Source organism: Talpa occidentalis, unplaced genomic scaffold (assembly GCF_014898055.3).
Source record: "Talpa occidentalis isolate TD23 unplaced genomic scaffold, MPIMG_talOcc4v2.1 talOcc4.12, whole genome shotgun sequence".
Classification (NCBI taxonomy): Eukaryota; Metazoa; Chordata; class Mammalia; order Eulipotyphla; family Talpidae; genus Talpa; species Talpa occidentalis.
The window spans coordinates 25604389-25618918 of record NW_023601212.1 but is presented as its reverse complement, the minus strand read 5'-3'; the positions used below and the strand labels follow the sequence as shown (position 1 = coordinate 25618918).

The following is a 14530-nucleotide window of genomic DNA, read 5'->3' as shown; positions in this document are numbered from 1 at the left end:
TTTTACAATGCCAGTGAAAGCCAGGTGGGGTGGGCGGCAGGAAAGGTGAGTAGGTCCTCGCCATGCTGAGTAGGAAAATGGGCCAGACATCCCAGCCTTAGGCAGTGGGAGACACACCTGTAGAGAAAGACTCAGCGCTCTCTGGGCACAAGGTAACAGAGCATCCTTGCAGAGATGTTTTGCAAGTACTTTATAAACTATGTAGAGTGTTGTATATTTGGGTGGGGGGGAGAGAGAGAGCATGAATGCGAGGGGTAGGCGGTGTTATACATCAATATATAAAGTATTCCATATTATAAATGTTGTACTTATTGCAATTATACTGAATTTATCAAGCAACCACTGTATCCAAGCACTCCATCTCCCCTCCAAACACACAGTCTTCTTGGATAGGATCTTGTAGCGGCCAGAATGGGCACAGGGCAGGATATCTATGATCAGGCAGACAGGTGAAGGAGGAGAGAGTCCTGGAGCCCTCATTGGCTTTTGCAGGCTTTTATTGGGATCTACCAGGTACACAGCAGGCAGGAGTGCTGGGGGGCCAGGAGGCTGGCAGGCCTCCTAGCCCTGGCATATCTTCATTCTTTCTGGGCTCTCCTGTGTTCTCTCGTGGCCTCTGCTTCTCTGCTGGTTCTCTTTGGCTCTGCTGTTCCACTCTCTCCTATTGGCATCCCCATGATGCCACCCTTATAAGCCCAGTCTCTCAGCCCAGGTGTACCCACCTACATATGCCCACACCCTACTCCAGGTGCCTGCCATCAGGCATGCATTCAGGACTACAAGGTTCCATCATCAATCCTAATGGCGGGAAGGCAGAAAAGCCTGATACTTTTTTATCTTACCCTACAGAGCTGTGCAGAAATTTGAGGACATACACATTTTATTTATTTTTTTTTTTTCATTAAGAAGGATTTTCTTCTGGGGCCTCCCTGGTGTCCTAGGGTTTAAGCCTCAGCACTATCATGCTATCACTGCTGTGGCCTGGGTTCCGTCCCTGGCCAGGGAGCTGACCCACACGTGGCACAGCAGACCTCTCCTGCCTTGTCACTGTGCTCCTCAGCAGTGGATTTCAGTAGATCTGCCTGTTCTGCTAAGAAAACCATACCCCACAATCCTTTCAGTTATGTAACTCCTGAAATCCCTTTATTAATTAAAAATTATTTGAATTATGTTTCCATCAGGTACACTGTAAATTGTCTAGCTAACTTAGACTGCCTTCAAGAATCAAATTCTGAGTCTTGGGTTCATCATTCCTATGTCCTCTGCAAATGGGCTAACTGAGAAGCTGTCCATTTACCTAATGCCTGTGAGTGGGGTTGTATGCTAATATCTGCCAGCACCCTTCCTTTGCCAGGGAACCAGCAGGGCAACTTCTAGAATCTTAGAGCACAGAAAATAAATAGTAGGGCAGGACACAGGCCTGAGAAGAAGGAACCACTGGGTGTTTCAGAAAGTGACCAATGACAATAGTCAAAATGACAGGTCATATCTTGCTAAGAGAAAATGAAATGATTCTTTTGCTGGAGTTAACTTAAGCCTTAAAATATTGGTAGAGTCTTCATGGATGGAGCTTGAGGATTAGGGAGGAGCATGTCAAATAAAGAGCATGAATGGAGGGGCAGAAGCAGGAAAGCACTAGAGGTAGCCTACTGGTGTATATAGAGACTCTCCCTCGATGCCTGAAGTGTCAACACACAATTAACTGAAGAGGGAACTACCATTACCTGCAGTGCTATAATTATGGAATTATAATTGTCCAGAGTTACATCTCGCAATGACACGTTCCAATTGTTTTCTCACCTATTGAACTCAAGGCTCCTTGAGGCTGGCCACAGCCTTTGCTCTGTACACCACACTCTAGCATATTGCACCATGTTCTACAGATATTCCCCAAAGACTCATTGACCAAAAAAATTGCTTAAAGCTAATTGCAATGTTCGATTGAACACAATCTAATAGACAGTGAGAGAGAACGTCCTCGTCTGATGTCAGTACCTTTCCTTGGAAGTAGGTCAGGCAAGTGAGTACATTTGTTGTCTTAAACCACTAAATGCTCTACAGCTCTGATAACTGGTTCTTTTGTTTTCCATAATGGCATTCCTGACCTGACATGCAGGACGTATCAAGACACCTTGCTCATAAATAAGAGCTCAATACTACTTGGCAAATTGAATTAATAAGCCCGCACTTTGCTTTCTTTGTTTTTCTGGCCCCTCAAGCTAGCCACACTCCCCTGCCTACCTCCTCGTGACCTTATCACATATCCCAAAGACAGCTATTCTGATAGCTGACAAGGTACAGAGCTACTTAGTGGAGTTTCTCTACACAATTCTCTGACCCAAGGTTTGCTTTCCAATCTACACTCATTATGATAATCACTTGGGGTGCCTATTAAATATACCTGTAGAATCTCTTCTGTGGAAATCCTGTTCAGGCTTGGGTTGAGGTCCCGAAATCAAGCTTCTGAATAAGCATGATGCCTTGGGCAAGTTTGAGAAATCCTGCAAATCCACAAAGCTATCCTGGGATAGCATGTTAATTAGATCTAGTTGTGAGCCAGGAGTAAACTTATAGAAAAGCAGTCCCGGAAAGGGGATAGACTTTCAATATTTGGACTCAGATCCTGTCTCTCACATTTGCTAGCTGGGAGGCTTTGAACAAATGATGTAACCTCTTTGAACTTGTGCATCTGCCTTTGTAAAGGAAGGACAGCACTGCTTATCTCTTCCCCTCTGAGGAATCTAATTAGATGATGCATGTAAAAGTGCGTCATATAGGGGAGGAATTTTCAGTTTGATATCGTGACTGGAAGCAAAAGCCACAGACGATCCATTTGGTGGAGGAGATAAGCCTTGCCACAGTCTCCAGCTCTTTGTAAATATTAACTCCACAAAACTACTGATTGCATGATTCTCTTTTGAGCCAACACACCAAAACTGTAAGGTCATCTCAATGCTTAACAATTAGCACTTATGGAGCACTGGCTCTCCATCAGGCATAATTCTAGATGAATCATTCAGGCTGATCAATTTAATCTTGACCATGAAATAGTTAACTGTTTTTTTTTTACTTTTTTACAACTTTAACTGTATTTTCAACTATATACATCATCAGTGCTTTTCCATGTCATTAACATTTATTATTTTTTTAAATTTTATATATTTTTACATCATTTTTTATTTTTGCACAATGTGTGCATTTTCATCTTGGTTATAGTCCCCATACAATTCCCACCTCCCCTTGTTTTGATCCTACTCCCTCCTCCCCACCCTGTAGTATATCTCTGATTTATAGTTGCTTGTTGATTTTTATTTTGATTTTATTATAATTAGTCTTTTTCCTGGTCCCTTATTTAGGTTTTCTAAATTCCTGCTATCCAAAGGACACAGAAACATTCATTGAAAAGGGCACCTGCACCCCTATGTTTATAACAGCACTGTTTACAATAGCTAAGCTGTGGAAACAACCCAAATGCCCAAAAATAGATGACTGGATCAAGAAGATGTGGTACAGATACACAATGGAATATTACTCAGCAATCAAAAAAGATAAACTCATGCAATTTGCAGCAACATGAATGGAGCTGGAAGGGATCATGCTCAGAAAAATAAGCCAGAAAGAAAAAGAAAAATACTGGATGGTCTTACTCATAGCAGAAATTTAGAAAACCTAAATAAGAGACCAGGAAAAAGACTAATTATAATAAAATCAAAATCAACAAGCAACTATAAACCAGAAATAGTTACTGTTTTTATTGGGGAACCTGAGATGTAAGTAGATATATTTAAACACTAACACCCCTCAACCCTCAGTCCTTTCTGTGAGAGGTCACAGAGCTATTAAGGGGCAAAAGTAGGCTTTGTACCCAGCAGTGTGACACCAGATTCTTACTTCTGATCCATTCAACCACATGATTTCTCAAGTGGATGGGTGGTCCCCACATTCCTAAGCAGAATATCCAGGGTCTCCAGTTATTTATTTCATTATCCCTCTTCAAAAAGTGCAAAAGGTAGAAATAGGAGGGAAGAACAGGCAGAGCACAGAGGATCTGTGGGCAGATTAGTGAAACTAATCTGTGTGACAACACAATAGTGGATCCGTATCATTATACTTTTGTCCAGCCCGACAGAATGTGTGACCAAGAGCCAACTTTTATGGGAACTATGGACATCCCATGACAATGATGTGTCAGTGTAAGTTCATTGATTGTAACTAATGTACCAGTCCACTGGGGGATGTTAGTAGTTGAGGATGCTGGGCCTTCCCTGGTGGCACAGCAGTTGAGCGCTGGGTTGCGAAGCTGCCCACAACCTCTGCAGCGCCGGTTCAATCCCGGACAGCCGGCGAGGGTCCCACATGGCACTGCAGACCTCTCCTGATGCACCCACTTCTCCCCTCAGCAGTGTATTTTGTCAGTCTACCTGTTCAGTTCCCTGCTCTGGCTTTAGTGAATCCTCTCACCCTCCCGTGCTTCTGACTGTACCAAGTGCTTGTATAAATAAATAAATAAATCTTAAAAAAAAAAATAGTGGAGGATGCTATGCATGTTGGGGGTCAGGGGTCAAATGGAAACTCTCTGTACTTTCTCCTCAACTTTTGCTAAAAGTACTCTAAAAAGTAGTCTATGAAAATACATGTGTAAAATGTAGTCATTTTCCTAAAAACCACCCTACCGATTTTTTTTTTTTCTCTGTGTTCAGGCCTACCCTAAATAGTTATTCTGTAACATTGAGTCTGGGGGCCCATGTACCAGATGTGCCCGCACAACCTTGAAGTGCTTTAGGAGAGGCACACACCATGCACTCTAGCCTGGTGCACACCTGGCCATTTCACACATATATTACCTCCCCAGGCCTCTAAAAACACTTGAGTTTGTTCCTTTAATCCAATCCTGCACTTCTAAGCGGAAACAAAAAGCCAAGACAAATGAAATGGATGGTCCAAGTTGAAAGCAAATTAGTGGCAGAGTCTGGAAGAGATCCCAGTTCTCCCAAGTCCCAGACTGGTGCTCTTCCAAACCACAAGGAAGGGAGACTCACAGTAGCCGCGTCCTGGCCATCAGAAAGTAAACAGGAAGCACAGCAAGTGAGAGAGTGGAGGATGGCCCCAGCCGGGAGCAGAGAATGCCTCATGGCTTCCAGCACGGCTGGGCTCTCCTCCACGAGTGGTCTTGTCTGCCCAGATGGAGGACAGGCCCTGAGGCCAGGAGCAGCCCCTCTCCCTGCAGCACACAGTTGCTGCATGACCACACAGTCGTTGTCACAGTGCCTGCAAGTGGGAGCACCTCAGAACCGCCCCCCACCTGCTGCAGAAGGCAGGCCAGGCCAGCCCATGATGCAACTGTGGCACTTTCATTGAAGGTGGCAAAGATGACAATGGAGACAAGCCGCTGTCTCTTTGGCCCCATGCAGGAAGGACCTGGAGGAAGCGGCACAAAGCCCAGCTCCCTGGGCCGCTTTCAGACGGCATCCTCGGAGCGGCTTGTAGCTGTGAGGACTTTTAATAGAAATCTGCAGAATGAAATGGGCTACAGCTGTTTGCCTTGATAAATATATTTTATGCTACATGCCTCAGCCGCCATCTGTTTGCTGATACGAGCACTTCTTCGTGGCAACTAAGGAGAACTCATCAAAAGGAAAAGCAGGAGATGGTTTCAGAGCAGGTAGAGGGAGCGACGGGGCAGGACACTGTTCTCAGGTCGAATGGGGCTGGCCCAAGGAGAAAGGAGTTGCAGGCAGGCCCGAATAAGGGTGCTCTGAGCAAGTGAGAGCGGCCCCACCCTCCACTCCTCAAGGATTCCCCGGCTTGCCCTCACTGTCATCCTCACGCTTTCCTCCCTCCGCCTCCTGCCGTGGCCTCTGAAACTAAAGCCAACAGGGTGACAGGAATTATAAGAGGGCCTGCCTCTGAGTCAGCACTGGCCTTTGGCCAGTGGCTCAGCAGGCCTCTGACAAGAATGGCAGCTCACCTAAGTCACACCTGGCCATTGAGGGGCCTGGGCACCCTGCACCTGCTTCTACTGTCCCCAGAGCCCACCTGCAGCTCCACTGCTCTGGACTGAGTGCAGCCAGACACCCAGGAGCGCAGAGGCTAGGGTCCCACCTGCAGTCCAGCCTGGCCTGGCACCAAGGCCAATCAGGGAGTAGCTTTGAGCACCTCTGCTGAGTCCCACAGAAAAACACCTACCCCGAAGGATTAGCAACGTGGTCCACAGAGGTTTAGAATGGACATGAGGGAGGAGGGACTTCCTCATTCTGGACTCTAAAGTATTTTCGTGAAAAGCAACAGATTTGCTTGTTCTTCCACAATCAAAGCAAGAGAATACAAGAGTTACCATAAGAGAAACAGGAGAGGCTAGAACTCGGAGAGCTCTGACTGATTCCCAGAGTGCAAATTCTAGGTGAATTTGTCTCCCTCCCTCCCTCCCTCCCTCCCTCCCTCCCTCCTCCTCCTCCCTTTCTTCCCCCCATCCTCAGGGAAGATTGGGAAAGGCCAATCTAACTCACCACTGCCCCGAGGGGGCACTTATTGCTGGCATTCCATGGCATGACCTACGCTCCTGTCCCCCACCCCCACCTCCCCTGCCAGTCCACTGAGACAAAAGCAGTTTGGCTCGGATGGAGAGAGCACATGTCATCCCCACAAAGTACCGGCCAGGGGCAAACCACTGTCCAGCAGGCCTTCCTGGCCCCTCTCCTCCCTCCACCCCTACCTGAGTTGTGCAGGGAGGCCACCTTCTGGCCTCTCTGGTACCAACACAAGGCTCAAGGTGTCACAACAGCTGCACCCCAGCACCTCCTTCTCATTCACAGGGGGCCCTGAACCTCTAGAATGGCTGGGTAAGGAGCTGGTTTTGATGTAGAGGGGCAGAGAGAAGCTCTCCTGACTGTGAAGAGCAAAGGGCAGCTCAGAGGTGGGGCTGAAGTGAAGGGGAAAATGGGTCTGAAATTGTGGAAAAGGGGCATGAGCTTCCAGAAGCATGTGAATCGAAAACAAACTGGACTGAGCACCTGCGGCTTAGTGCCACCTCCTCCCAAGGACGTGGGCAGGGTGATTGTTGGTGACATGCTTTGAGACGCTCTGACAGAAGGCACTAAATCATTGTGTACTGAGGATTGTAATTTTTGGTCCAAGAAACCAAATGCTTTGGACGTGCTTCAGAACTGCTGGCTGTTCATCGGAGCCAGAGCGAGCCTCGGCTCCATCAGAGCACCAGCCCCCGGTATTAATAAGTGTTTCCATGGCACTTGATATTTTGCAATTATCTTTTCTAACACGTCTGCCATAGCAGAAGTAGCAGGTCATATGTAAATCCTTCTGCCCTCCCTAAAGCCTGCCAGCCTTTGAGGAAGTGACTCCTGGTAGACCTGAGAGATCAGCCGGGTCTACAGAGTCCCTGAAATGTCTCACATTCTCACTCCCTCACTGGCTGGAAAATTCAACTTCTTTTACATCTCTGTCCACCTTTCAAGGCCAGATCCAGCCAATCTTACCCATTTATTCACCTGTTTGCTCATTCCATAAGTATCTGTTAAGCACTTACTATGGGCCAGGCTTTGTTTTAGGTACTGACAATACTGCTGTGACTAAAAGAGAAAATATATGGGGGCCTCCTCAGTGGCGCAGCGGGTTGAGTAGAGCACTGTGAGGCTGTCCATGGCCTCATGCAGTGCGGGTTCAATCCTGGCCAGCCAGGGAGATTCCCACATGGTGTGGCAGACCTCTCCTGCCTCGCCCGCTGCTCCCCTCAGCACTGTTTTTGGTCCATCTGCTTGTTCTGTTCCCTGCTCTGTCTCTGGTGAATCCTCTCACCCTCCGTGCTTCTGGCCTGTACCCCAGCTCTTGTATAAATAAATAAATCTTTTTAAAAAAAAAGAGAGAGAGAGAGAGAGAGAGAAAATATATGCCTGTCTTCATGTAACTTACTTTCAATGAGGAAGTGACAAACAATAACAGATGATTTAGTATTTTCAACAAAAATAACACTGGCAAGGGGTAAAGAATGCCTGGGAAGGATATTATCATCGATCTAGAGACTCAATGGTTTGACATCTGAGCAGAAGTTCGAATGAAATAAGGGAGCAAAGTCAGGATCAAGGGAAAAATTTCTCAGGCAGAAGAACCAACAGGTGCAAATGTCCTGAGGTAGAAAAACCGAGTGTTGAGAAACAGCAAGGAGACCAATTTTGTTGGACTGGAGCTAGTGTGGGGTATTTTTGGTCATAGAAATATACATGGTCAAAGGGGCAGCCAGGGCTTTGATCAGAAGCCATTTCTTCTCCAGGTTTTCTAGTCCCAGTGGACAACTCTTCTTTGACCACCTATATTGATCCTCCCTGAAGTGATTCATGACGTAGCTGTTCTGCAGCTTCACCCTTTCACACACATGTTTTCTTTACACCAAGCAGATGTAAAGATTTCTTTCTTCCCAAGTCCCGTGGTCATTTCATCCTTTCTTCCTTTCTAACACCCAAGCATCTTTCCATTGCTTCCTTGAAACTAAATATTGTTAAAGAATGCACCTTATCAACATATGTTCCCAGGAGTACTCAGTAGTACCTGCACATTTTCTTTTAACTTCAATCAGATGGTGGTTCCTGTTCAAATTACTCTTAAGCACAAAATCGTCTTTGAGAAGACATTTCTTCACTTGGTTGTTTCTGATTTATTCATTTTTTTTAAATCTACTAAGTGGAAGACCTGTGCTAAATGCTGGGGGTCAAAAGATAAGTAAGACAGTTCCCTCAATAAGTACCAAGTAGCTAGATGCATTATCATGAAAGAAATTAACAGTAAACACAGAAATAAAAAAGAAGGGGGCAGGAGAACACAGGAGACAAAGCAATTAATTTTTACTTCTTTTGGAGAAGACCAGAAAGGCTGTAATAGGGAGTAACATTATAGGTGGGCATTGAAGGATGAGTAGGAGTGCGCCATAATGAGCAGGAGTGAAAAACATTGGATCGGGATTCTCAATGGGGCACGTTTAACTCCATGGGACATTTGGGATGTCTGAAGATACTTTTGGTTGCCATGGCTAGGATTTGCTACTAGTTTTTATTGGGTAGAGGTAAGCTATGTTCCAGAACATCCTTTAATGCATGGAATAGGTCCCCCATCGAGCAGCTGCTGATGCAAAATGTCAGTAGGACTGAGTTGAGAATCCTCTTTACTAAAGGGGACAATGTAAAAGGCATCAACTTGCACAAGGGTTGGACAAGTTTCGAGACGAGTAGACGTTCAAGTGGAAAACAGAAGTATAAAGGGAATGAAGGCCAGGGCAGGAGAGGGTGCGGGAAATGTAGATTTCAGCCAGAGATAAAGGCCTTGTACACTGAACTATTAGGTTAAATTAAAGAGGAGACTGAAGGAGATGAAAACAACAGTTGCCAATCCCTGAGCCTCTACTCTGGGTTCACACTTCCCTGCGTTACTTCTAATTCTCAAAAGACAGAGAGACAGAGATAGAGAAACCCAGGGGGAAGTTATTATTTCTACTTTGCAGAAGAGGAAACAGGGAAACCAAGGCTCAGAAAAGGGAAGCTGCTTGCCCAAGGTCAGCTACAGGGGTAGTTAGGAGCAAAGCATTAAAGTGTGATCCATCCAACTTCTGAGCCAGTTACTCATTAGGCAAAACAGCCTCTTCCTGTCAGATCCTTGGCAGGCTGTGAGGCCACCCTAACTTCCAAGGAGCCATCCCCACCCCTGAGTTATAACCACAGTACTCTGAACATGGCAGGTGCCGACTTGGAATTGAGCTTCCCACATACACAGAAAATTCAAGCAAATGGCTTCTTAGGCAAAAGTCCAGAAACACTGCAGGTATGGCAGTTACGCAGCAACCAGCTTCACTTTCTCCACCATAGGATTTGACATTGAATTTGCCTCTAGATCCTAGCAGACACCCATATTTCAGACAGAAGGAAGGAGGAAGAGAAGCAGTGTCCCCTGACTGAGCCAGTCCACTGAAAGGCTTACCCAAAAGCCCTATCTAGTGACTGCTGTTAATATCCTTGGGCCATGCCTCCTGGCAAAGAAGCCTGGCAAATGTCATCTTTTCCCTTGGCATCTTGCCACCCAGGATAAAACTAAGCTTCTGCTAGTAAGCAAGAAGGGAGAATGGATTTGGGGTGGGAGACTAGGAGTCTTTGATAAAAGAAGGGAGAGGATACTAGTTTTTGAATCGAATGGACTGGGTATGTGGTTTCTGGGTCCCCTATATAGGCAGGGCTATTTCTGATTCCAGTGGTCTATGGGGTCACAGTGTAGATGTCATGGGAGGGGCTGGAATCCCCTCCACCCACCTCCCCCTCTGGGGATGCATTCTCCACTCATCCCTTATATTCAGCCCAAACCCTCTGTAATTCGCTCTCACCTAGTTTCCCAAGGGCCCCATCCTACTAAAGCAAAGCTTCTCTCCTCTCCCCCTTAGTACTCCTTCCAGTAAAACTCTCACAATGGGGATGCAGCCAGGAGCCACCCCTGGCAGCCTCATGTGCCAGAGCCCCTGGGAAGGAGCTGCTTTGGCGCTCTCAGCACCGGCTGCTTTGCACCCCTTCACAGTTAACACCATAAAAACACACATCTTCCTGCCATCAAATGAAGCCAATTTCCAAGCCCTGTGCGGAGTTAATGTTGCTCTCTCTGCCTCTCCTGCTTGGTGTTGCTAAATGCTATTCCCTGTGGCACTCAGCACAGGCCCGCAGGGAGAAAATAACACAGAATTAACCTTGAACTAGGTGTGGGGGTGAAAAAACAGCTTTGCCAAAATGAGAATAATAAAGGGCCAGTAATCACCCCCTTAATGTTAGCACTTTGGGGTGCCATGTGGGAAAAAAACTGGGCTAGATTTTCCAATTTTATAATAGGACTTACAGCAGTCAATCAGTTCCTCTTCTTCCCACCTGTAAGCCCAGGCAACAACAGCAAAGAGGCAAACTGAAGAAATGGAAATCAGCCTGCCATGGAGTCTATCCCAGGAAGCAGGCATAGGAGAGCCAGGCCATCTAACTCCACAATGCTGTGGGTCCTGAATCAAGGCTGGCTCTTACCGTCCATGCACTGGGCACCAGTGTGCTGGGATTTTAGGAAGAGACTGCATAGTTTGGCATAATTCAGCATTTCCTAGCAGGCCAAAACTGCTGCTTTTTGTTTTTCCCTGCCCCTATTGCATTGAGTCTGATTGCCTCCTCTCCCTCATGTTTGAAAAATATGTTGCTCACCAAAGAGGGCGGTCTTTGGTAATCTAGGGCAGTGTTTTCTCAAGCATTTGTGCATGCATATGACTTGGGATCTTATTAAAATGCAGACCTTGATGCAGTAGATCTGGGGTAGGCCTGAGATTTGGAACTCTAACAAGCTCCCAGGTAATGCCATAGCTGCTGTTCCATGAGCCGCTACCTCACCTTGGCATCATTGGCAAATAAACTTTGATTGGGTTAAGCAACTGAGATTTGAAGCAATGCTTGTTAGAGCCACATGGAGAGTGCAATCAGAACCTTGGATAGAAGACCTTGTGACGTTTAAAAGTGCTGATCCTTGCACCTCAAAAGGTCATGAGTTGAAAACTTAGAAAGCATGCCAGAAGCGTTCTGACACTGAACCACCAAGCTGTAACATCGAGGTATAATGAGAATGGATCCAAAACCCTTCCTTCACTTGACACTGATGTGAGCAGGTGGCCTTCATTTTAGGTGCAAGTGGCCTCCCAAGCAGAGGGGATCCAAAAGCTATGCTTCCTAACAAATTTGATATTGACAAATGCCTTTGTCAATAGCATCCCAAGACTGATCATCTTGGGACTAATAAGGCATTCACCAGAACACAAACCTGAAGACCCTTTTCCCTTAAATTGATCTGGCCATGATCACTGACAATGTCAGGGGTAACGTGCCCAGCCCAGTGCTACTTTCCAGAGTTCCAGTGGCACTACCAGAAAGGGCTTCTGAGCAGGCCCACAGCATCTTCAACAACAATAGCCTGAGCTACTTAGTCCACCCCATTCATTAATCTTCTACCTCTTGTCCTCACCACTTAACTACATCTTTCTCTTTTCAATTCTTCCAGTTCTTTATTTCATCCTTGCTTCAATCTTTTGGATACGCCACTTTCTTTTGTCTTCTCTGTTACAACTATGTGACTTTAGTCTCTTGTAGCTCCATTTCTGGCTTTGGAATGAGAAATGTGTCCTTCAGCCATCTCAGGAAGACTCTTCCCACTCTAGACTCCCCTGGTGATCTCATCCACACCATCTGTGTGCTGAGGTATCCTAAATCTGTATCTCCGGGCTATAGCTGTCCTCAGTGTCCCAGACTCAAACATCCACAGGCACATCAAATGCAAGGTGTTGGGAACTGTGCTGATCATCAGATCCAAAAGAAATAAGGAAACAAAATGTATTTTTTTAATCCCCTTTCTCATGAAATAACCCAGCTACCTGCTGAGATGCTCTGGGAAGTCACCTGGGAATCACTCCCCTAGCACCCCCCCCCCCGTCTCCCCACCCACCCCTCCCACTGCCCAATCAATTTCTGCCTTAGAACTTTCATCCTCCAAACTATTGTAGAAAAATAATAAAAAATATATATTTTTTTCCAGTGTTGTCACCCAACCTTTGCCTCTCCCCTCCTCTTGGGTACTTTCCTCCCCTTCTTCAACTGCTATTAATAACCACCTTGAGGGCTATGTCCCAGTCCTCTGTGGCTCCTTCACTGCGCGCCTGTCAGTTGCTGAATGAGTGGTATGAAAACATGATAAATGAGTGATCGAGTTAGAGAAGGCTCTTGGTAAGCTGGGGTTTTTAATTGGAGCTGTACTGCCCTCGGCACTCATGGCATTTGGGCAACAGTGGTGGGGACACTGATATTTTTTCCAGGAGGATGATTCCCAGTTATTCCAAGAAAGAAGAACTGCCCCCTCCCCCCATGACTCAGCATGAACAGCAAACTCTGGCCACTGGTGATGTTTTTTCTCTCCAGAGATCCTGTCCCTGCGGGTCGAAGTTTACCACATAAACTCCCCTCTGACTTGTTTCTGGTCAGCAGAGACCTAGGAGAGATTAGAGATTGTTTGGAAGGTTAATGAGCCCATGTGCCTGCTGTTCCAGCAACATCATTTTTCTCCCTTTCTTTTTTTCTCTCCTTCTGTTTAGGAACACATCTTATACAAGAGCCCTTCTAGTCTGTGAAAGGCAACTCAATTTTCTATTGTGCCTCCTTACACTACACATCCCAAAATGCTTTATAGGAGCTGATAAATGAGGCGGACAGCTTGCATAATTTTGTGCGAACTAAAAATCTCAAGTCTTGATGTCTAAGTGCTGGATCTGTCACTTGCCCGTGACATGAAGGTGGGCAAGCGACTTAACTGCTCCCAGCCTCAGTGTCTTCATTTATAAAACAGATCCCTACCCACCTCGTTATGCTAATTACTGGAGTAAGATCAGCATTTTATAAACTCTATCGATCATGCTACAAAAAATGAAGGTAACTTTATGTTTTATCACTGGTAATAGTAACAGGTTATAAACTGTATTCATTGGGGTGGGGGGTGGGCTGGTTACAAACTATTCCAAAATTATTAAACATTGTCAAGATGAAGATGTAGCAGATAGAAGGTGACAGTGAGTCATAAGAAAGAGAGAGAAAGAAAAAAGGCCCAAAGGCAAGAGAATATGGTGGTGGAAGGGGCTGGCACTTAGAGTACAGGAGAGGGTGGCAGGGGGAGGTGGGTATGGGGAAGCAAACGGCAGCCTTTCATGCAGAACTTGGAGGCCACAGTAGAGAATTTAGATATTGTTGATTTTTTTTTATTAAAGACCATGAAAATTATTGTTCTTTTTTCTTTTTAATATTTTCTTTTATATATTTTTACATCATTTTTTATTTTTGCACAATGTATACATTTTCATCTTGGTTATATTCCCCATACAATTCCAACCCCCTCTATTTTGACTCTAATCCCTCTTTCCCTCCCCACCCCCATAGTGTGAAAGACCATGAAAATTAAAAGAGTGCTTTAAATTGTTGAGTCACAACCTCAGGAGCTTCCCAGATATAATATGAAACTAGCCCCTTGTCAATGGCAATGTTACCCTGAAAGCACCCTGTCTCATCTGAAACTGGCCCCTGTCACTCCGTATTGGTAGGTGGCAGTTCTAATAATCAAGAGAATAGATTTTTTCTTGAAGATAAGAGTTTTGAAGATAAGAGTTTTCTGCACTATCCCCAAATCTTAAAAGTTAATGGAGATTTCTTAAAATTTTAAAAATAGATCTACCATATGCTCCAGCAATTCCATTCCTAGGTATCTACCCGAAGAATGCAAAAACACCAACTTGAAGGAGTATGTACATTCCTGTATTCATTGCAGCACTATATACAATAGCCAGTTAGGAAGATGAGTGGATTAAGTAAATACACACACACACACACATGCTGGAATACTATGCAGCTATAAAAAATGAACCCTTGCATTTGTGACAATATGAATGCAACTAGAGGGGATTATGCTAAGTATAATAAACCAGAAA

General features: G+C 45.4%; 1 long non-coding RNA gene across 1 annotated transcript in view; it reads right to left on the bottom strand.

Annotated features, from left to right (window-relative positions):
• Positions 1-12997: 12997 nt before the first annotated feature.
• The window catches only part of LOC119239953 (uncharacterized), a 28643-nt gene continuing 27110 nt past the window's right edge, over positions 12998-14530 (bottom strand). Inside the window, exon 3 of the long non-coding RNA XR_005124040.2 lies at positions 12998-13047. This is a non-coding gene — a long non-coding RNA (uncharacterized LOC119239953). The remainder of the gene's footprint in view (positions 13048-14530) is intronic.